The 7190-nt window shown below is 41.3% G+C and overlaps 1 non-coding gene across 1 annotated transcript; it reads left to right on the top strand.

Moving 5' to 3' along the window:
• Nucleotides 1-6194: 6194 nt before the first annotated feature.
• Trnak-cuu lies at nt 6195-6267 on the top strand. Its single transcript has one exon. It is a non-coding gene; the product is annotated as a tRNA-Lys (tRNA).
• Nucleotides 6268-7190: the final 923 nt, after the last annotated feature.

Genomic DNA, 7190 nt, shown 5'->3' on the forward strand with positions numbered 1-7190 from the left:
TGTAGAAGGTAGATATAGTATGTAGTATGAAATTCCCAAATAGTTAATTCAAGTATTATTTTTAAAATTTTGAATCAAGGGCAATTTTGCTTGAATTTTATGAAAGTATGATCTCAGAATAATAAGGAAACTGGAAAAATAATACATATCCCAAGTGATTCTGTTGGGTAACTTCTGAATGATAGAATTTCTTTTTTAATCATCCCCTCAGACCTTTGGTAATTTATACCAATTGCTAAGCATATATAATATTTTGAAAAAGTTTGCCATTGATAATATTAAGTGATAATATACAAATCCAAGAGTGATTATTATTCAAACTAAAACTAAAATAAGCATACACTATAACTGCAGTTACATTTTAGTGTTTTTAATTAAATCAATTTCTTTATCACAAATAACCAAAAAATTAGAACAAAAATATATTTGAACAATGCAGACTGTACAAGGAAAGCAAACAATAGCTTGATAATGTTCTATAGGAAAGAATTGAATGTTAAATAATTAGATATAATTCCACTATAAATACAAGTTTTACTTTTGACTTGCTTAAGCTCTTTTCCCCATAAATAGGGACTGAATAGGATTATTGATTGATATATTGATATTTTAGTGGTATGAATGAGATGGCCACCATACATTTTCATATTTGAATATTTGGTGCCCAGTTGGTAACTGTTAAGGAGGATTAGGAAGTGTGGGCTTGTCAGGGAAGTAGTCATCTGGAACAGGCTTTGAGGCTTCAAAGGTCTCTTATAGCATGAGTAATAAAAACCCAGGGACAGATATTGAGATTCAACCTGAAGATCAGAAAAGCAAAGCAATCAAGTCATTAGAGAGCTCTTACCCCTACAAAATCTTCAGACTGAAAAAGAGCGAGTTCCTGTCTCATCCTGCCTTACACTCCTCTCTTGTGCTGGGATTAAAGGTGTGCACAACTACCACCTGGCCTGTATGCTGACTAGTGTGGCTGTTTTGCGGTCTGATCTTCAGGCAAGCTTTATTTATTAATACACAAATGAAATATCACCACAACCCCTGGCAATTCTCAGTATGCTTTCCACCTCCTGCTTGCAGGCTTTACGATGTGAACTCTCAGTCATGTTCCTGCTGCCATGCCTTTGCTCCACCGCTGTGGACTCTAATTTTGGAATTGTTAGCCCAATTAAATGCATTTTCCCTTTCGTTGGGAATACATTCTTTTCTCATACTATGTATCCTGTTTACAGTTTCTTGTCCTACTACTCCTCCAGGTTCCACCCCATTTCCCCTCCATCTGGATCCACTCCTGTTCTGTCTTTCGTTAGAAAAGAACAGGCTTCTAAGAGATAACAATGAAGCATAACAAAATAAAACATAACAAGATTTTCCAAAAACCTATCACATTGATGTTGAACAAGACAAACCAACAGAAGACAAAGGCCCAAGACAAGGCACAAGAATCAGAGGCCCGCTCAATCACACAGTCAGGAGTCCTATAAGAACACTAAATGAAAGATATAATATATACACAGAGGACCTGGTGTTGACTTTGGTAGGCCCTGTGCTTGCTGCTTCAGTCTCTCTTGATTCATATGTTTTGTTCAATTAATTTAAAGTGACTTGTTCATCTGGTGTCCTTCATGCTCCTGGTTCTTCCTCCTCTTCCATTGGGAATCACTGAGCCCTGAGGGGAGGTATTTAATGGAGACATCCCATTTAGAGTTCTGTGTTCAAAGGACACATTATCTGAATAATGTCAGTCTGTGAGTCTCTGTATTTGTTCCCACCTACTGCAAAAGGAAGGTTCACTGATGATGGCTAAGTAATGTATTGACCTATGAATATAATAGAATAGGCTTTAAAAGTTGTCTTGATCATGGCATTTTATCATAGTGAAAGAAAATAATTGGCTGAGTTGTTTTATTTCTGTGAAGAGATACCATGAGCAAGGCAACTTATAAAAGAAAACATTTAATTAGGGTAATACTTAGAATTCTGAGTGTTAGTGCATGAACATCATGACAGGAAGTATGGCATCAGGTAGGCAGGCAAAGAAAATGCTGGCGCAGTAGATGAGTGCTCATAACTGATTTGCAAGTTCCAAGTAAGAGCAAGCTAGAATGTGCCTGGTGTGGGTTTTTGAAATTCCAATTCCATCCCCAGCAACACATCTCTTCCTATAAGGCCATATCTCTCAATCCTTCTTAAACAGTCCACCAACTGGGAGGCAAGCATTCAAATCTATTACTCTATGGGGTCATTCTCACTAAAAACTATCATATTCTACTCCCTGGTCTCTATAAGCTGGTAACCATATCATAATGCAAAATGCATGGAGTCTAACTTCAAAAGTCCCCATAGTCTTTAAAATTCCAAAGTCTTTACGGAGACTCAAGGCAATCTCTTAATCTTCTGTAAAATCAAAAACTACATTCCATACTCCTAACATATGACATGGAATATATGTTACCACTTCAAAAGGGAGGGAAAGAAGCATAGAAAGGAAATAAAGAACAAAAGCAAGACCAAAACCCAGCAAGGCAAACTCTATATCCTGCATCTCTATGTTTGATGTCAAACAGCTCTTCAGATCTCTCACTTCTTCAAGTTGTGTTGACTTCAGTACATATCTCTCTCTTGGGCTGGATCCACACCCAGTCTGCAACTCCCCTTGGCCAGGATCTCACAGTTCTTGTATCTTTAGCATTATGGGTCTGTCTCAGTTAGCGTTTCTATTGCTGTGACAAAAACACCATGGCCAACGAGCAAGTTGGGGAAAACAGAATTTATTTGGGTTAAATTTCCACATTGCTTTTCATCATAGAAGAAAGTCAGGACAGGAACTCAAACAGAACAGGATCTTGGATGTAGGAGCTGATGAAGAGGCCATAGAAGAGTACTGCTTACTGGCTTGCTCCCCTGACTTGCTCATGCTGGTTTCTTATAGAACCTAGGACCACCAGCTCAGGGATGGCACCACCCACCATGAATTGAGCTCTTCCACATTGATCACTAATTAAGAAAATGCCTTACAACTGGATCTCATGTAAGCATTTCCTCAACTGAGGCTCCTTCCTCTCTGATGACTCTAACTTATGGCAAGTTGACACACAAAGACAGCCAGTACAACTGATGCCTTGCCAGCTTGACATACAAACACATCACTAATTAAGCCACAACCCTTCCTTTCTTATCCATCCCCCAAATCTCACATTAAAAACATAAATAACTTTAAAAGTCCCACAATATTTATACATTCAAACACATTAATATTTCAGTCCCTATAAAACAACCAATTTATTAAAAACTCGAAGACTTTTAAAGGTTCAAAATCTTTCAGCTGTGGGCTCCTTTAAAAATCAAAATTAAAAATATCTCCTTCAAGAGGGAAGAACCAACCAGTGCACAGTCACAGTCTGGACAAAGCAAAACCAAATCCAAAAGTATAAATAGCTCCATGTCTGGGGTCCACTCGCATCTTCTGGACTCTTCCAAAGGATATAAGTCACTGCTCTGACTCTGCCCTTTGTAGCACACACAGCTTGTCTTCTAATCTCTGACTAGCTGCTCTCCACTGCTGCCTCTGTTCTTGGTGAGCATCCCATGGTACCTCTATCTCCAAAATGCTGAGGTCTTCTGCTGAAACTAGGCTGCACTTTCACCAATATCCTTTCATAGGCTTCCTCAGGGTGCCAAGCTTCAACTTCTCTGCATGGCTCCTTCAGTCCTGGGTCTCCACCTGCCACCGAGGGTGACATGACCCCATCATGCCTTTACAGCATATGGCTGACTGTTAACACTACCAAGTTAGACTGCCAACAGGAGAAACAAGATTTTATTTTTTTAATTAAAAATTTCTGCCTCCTACCCACCTCCCATTTACCTCCTCCTCCCCCTCTCCCCCTCCACTCCCCCTTCCTCTCCTGTCCGAAGAGCTGTAAGGGTTCCTTGCCCTGTGGGAAGTCCAAGGTACCCCCCCACTCCATCCAGATCTAGGAAGGTGAACATCCAAACAGGCTAGGCCCTCCAAAGTCAGTATATGTAGTAGGATCAAAGTCCAGTGCCATTGTCCTTGGCTTCTCAGCAGCCCTCATTGTCGGCCATGTTCAGGGAGTCCAGTTTTATCCAGTGCTTTTTCCATCCCAGTCCAGCCTTGGTAAACTCTGATTAGATCAGCCCTACCATCTCCGTGGGTGGGTGCACCCCTCGTGGTTCTGACTTCCTTACTCATGATCTCCCTCCATTTGCTCCTCATTTGGACCTTGGGAGCTCAGTCCGGTGCTCCAGTGTGGGGCTCTGTCTCTATCTCGATCCATCGCCAGATGAAGGATCTATGGTAATATGCAAGGTATTCATCAGTACGGCTATAGGATCTGGCCATTTCTGGTTCCCTCTCCTCAGCTGCCCAAGGAACTAACTGGGGGCATCTCCCTGGAGACATGGGAACCCCTCTAGAGTCAAGTGTCTGCCAACCCTAAAATGGCTCCCTTAATTAAGATATATACTTCCCTGTTCCCACATCTACCCTTCCTATATCCCAACCATCCCATTCCCCCAAGCTCTCCCCATCCTCCCCTTCACACTTTTCTCTCACCATCTCCCCTTGCCCCAAACAAACCCCACCCCCAAGTTCCCAATTTTTGCCCGGCAATCATGTCTACTTCCAATATCCAGGAGGATAACTATATGTTTTTCTTTGGGCTCACCTTCTTATTTATATTCTCTGGGATCACGAATTATAGGCTTAATGTCCTTTATTTATGACTAGAAACCAATTATGAGTGAGTACATCCCATGTTCATCTTTTTGGGCTTGGGTTACCTCACTCAGGATGGTGTTTTCTATTTCCATCCATTTGCATGCAAAATTCAAGATGTCATTGTTTTTTACGGCTGAGTAGTATTCTAACATGTATATATTCCACATTTTCTTCATCCATTCTTCCACTGAAGGGCATCTAGGTTGTTTCCGGGATCTGGCTATTAATGCTGCTATGAACATAGATGAGCATATGCTTTTGTTGTATGATTGGGCATCTCTTGGGTAGATTCCCAATAGTGGAATTGCTGGGTCCTGGGGTAGGTTGATCCCGAATTTCCTGAGAAACCGCCACACTGCTTTCCAAAGTGGTTGCACAAGTGTGCATTCCCACCAGCAATGGATGAGTGTACCCCTTACCCCACAACCTCTCCAGCAAAGGTTATTATTAGTGTTTTGGATTTTAGCCAATCTGACAGGTGTAAGATGGTATCTCAAAGTTGTTTTGATTTGCATTTCCCTGATAGCTAAGGAGGTTGAGCATGACCTTAAGTGTCTTTTGGCCATTTGAACTTCTTCTGTTGAGAATTCTCTGTTCAGTTCAGTGCCCCATTTTTTAATTGGGTTCATTAGCATTTTAAAGTCTAGTCTCTTGAGTTCCTTATATATTTTGGAGATCAGACCTTTGTCTGTTGCGGGGTTGGTGAAGATCTTTTCCCAGTCAGTAGGCTGCCTTTTTGTCTTAGCGACAGTGTCCTTTGCTTTACAGAAGCTGCTCAGCTTCAGGAGGTCCCATTTATTCAATGTTGCCCTTAATGTCTGTGCAGCTGGGGTTATATGTAGGAAACGGTCTCCTGTGCCTATTTGTTGTAGAGTACATCCCACTTTCTCCTCTATCAAGCTCAGTGTGTTCAGATTAATATTGAGGTCTTTAATCCATTTGGACTTGAGTTTTGTGCCTGGTGATAGATATGGATCTACTTTCATTCTTCTACAGGTTGACATCCAGTTATGCCAGCACCATTTGTGGAAGATGCCCTCTGTCTTCCATTGTGTACTTTTGGCTCCTCTATCAAAAATCAGGTGTTCATAGGTTTGTGGTTTAAGATCCGGGTCTTCTATTTGATTCCATTGGTCGACTTCTCTGTTTTTATGCCAGTACCAAGCTGTTTTCAATACTGTAGCTCTGTTTGAAGTCAGGGATGGTAATGCCTCCAGAAGTTCCTTTATTGTATAAGATTGTTTTGGCTATCCTGGGTTTCCTGTTTTTCCATATAAAGTTGATTATTGTCCTCTCAAGATCTGTGAAGAATTTTTGATGGGACCTTGATGGGATTGCATTGAATCTATAGATTGCCTTTGGTAGAATTGCCATTTTTACTATGTTGATCCTCCCAATCCAAGAGCAAGGGAGATCCGTGTTGGGGCAGCTGGCCCAATCCCTGCGTTCAGGGGCCCGGCTAGCTCAGTCGGTAGAGCATGAGACTCTTAATCTCAGGGTCGTGGGTTCGAGCCCCACGTTGGGCGCCAGATGAAGCGGCGAAGATTGGAAATAACCAAAAATAGTCCTTTTATAATTACTCAATTTTAATACAAGGGGAGACAAGACCAAAGTTAAGAGTGTGTGTAAATGGCATTTTCATTACTGGCCTGCTGGACACAGGAGCGGATGTTAGTATCATTACTCCAGAATCTTGGCATCCGTATTGGCCACTACAGGATGTAAATGTTCGACTTTTGGGAATTGGGACCCTATCTCGAGTAAGGCAAAGCACTAGATGGGTCGAATGCATCGGTCCTGAGGGACAGATAGGAAAATTAAGGCCATATGTAGCTAATATTGCAGTAAATTTATGGGGTTGTGACCTATTGCAGCAATGGAATACTCAAATTAACATTCCTGCTGCCTCTAGAGCATATATTTCTGAGGAAAACATCAAAAGGTATTACAGATGGCGAAAACCAGCCATTCGGGCTGTACAAGAACACAAACCAATGGATGCCCCTCCAGAACCACCAACGGCCCTACCTCTAAAATGGTTGACTGAGAAACCGATATGGACAAAACAATGGCCTTTATCTGAGGAAAAGTTGCAAGCTTTAGAACAGCTAGTACAAGAGCAATTGGATGCTCAACATATAGAAGAATCTACCAGCCCTTGGAATTCTCCTGTATTTGTGGTTAAGAAAAAATCTGGTAAATGGAGAATGGTGACGGATCTCAGAGCTATAAACAGGATTATTCAACCTATGGGCTCTCTGCAATCTGGACTTCCTTTGCCTTCTTTATTACCAAAAGGATGGCCTCTCATAGTTATTGATTTAAAGGACTGTTTCTTCACAATACCTTTACAAGAAAAGGATAGAGAAAAGTTTGCCTTCACTGTGCCTACTTATAATAACTCTCAACCCACCAAGAGATACCAGTGGACCGTCCTCCCACAGGGCAT

The sequence above is a fragment of the Arvicola amphibius genome, chromosome X (genome assembly GCF_903992535.2).
Source record: "Arvicola amphibius chromosome X, mArvAmp1.2, whole genome shotgun sequence".
Taxonomy (NCBI): Eukaryota; Metazoa; Chordata; class Mammalia; order Rodentia; family Cricetidae; genus Arvicola; species Arvicola amphibius.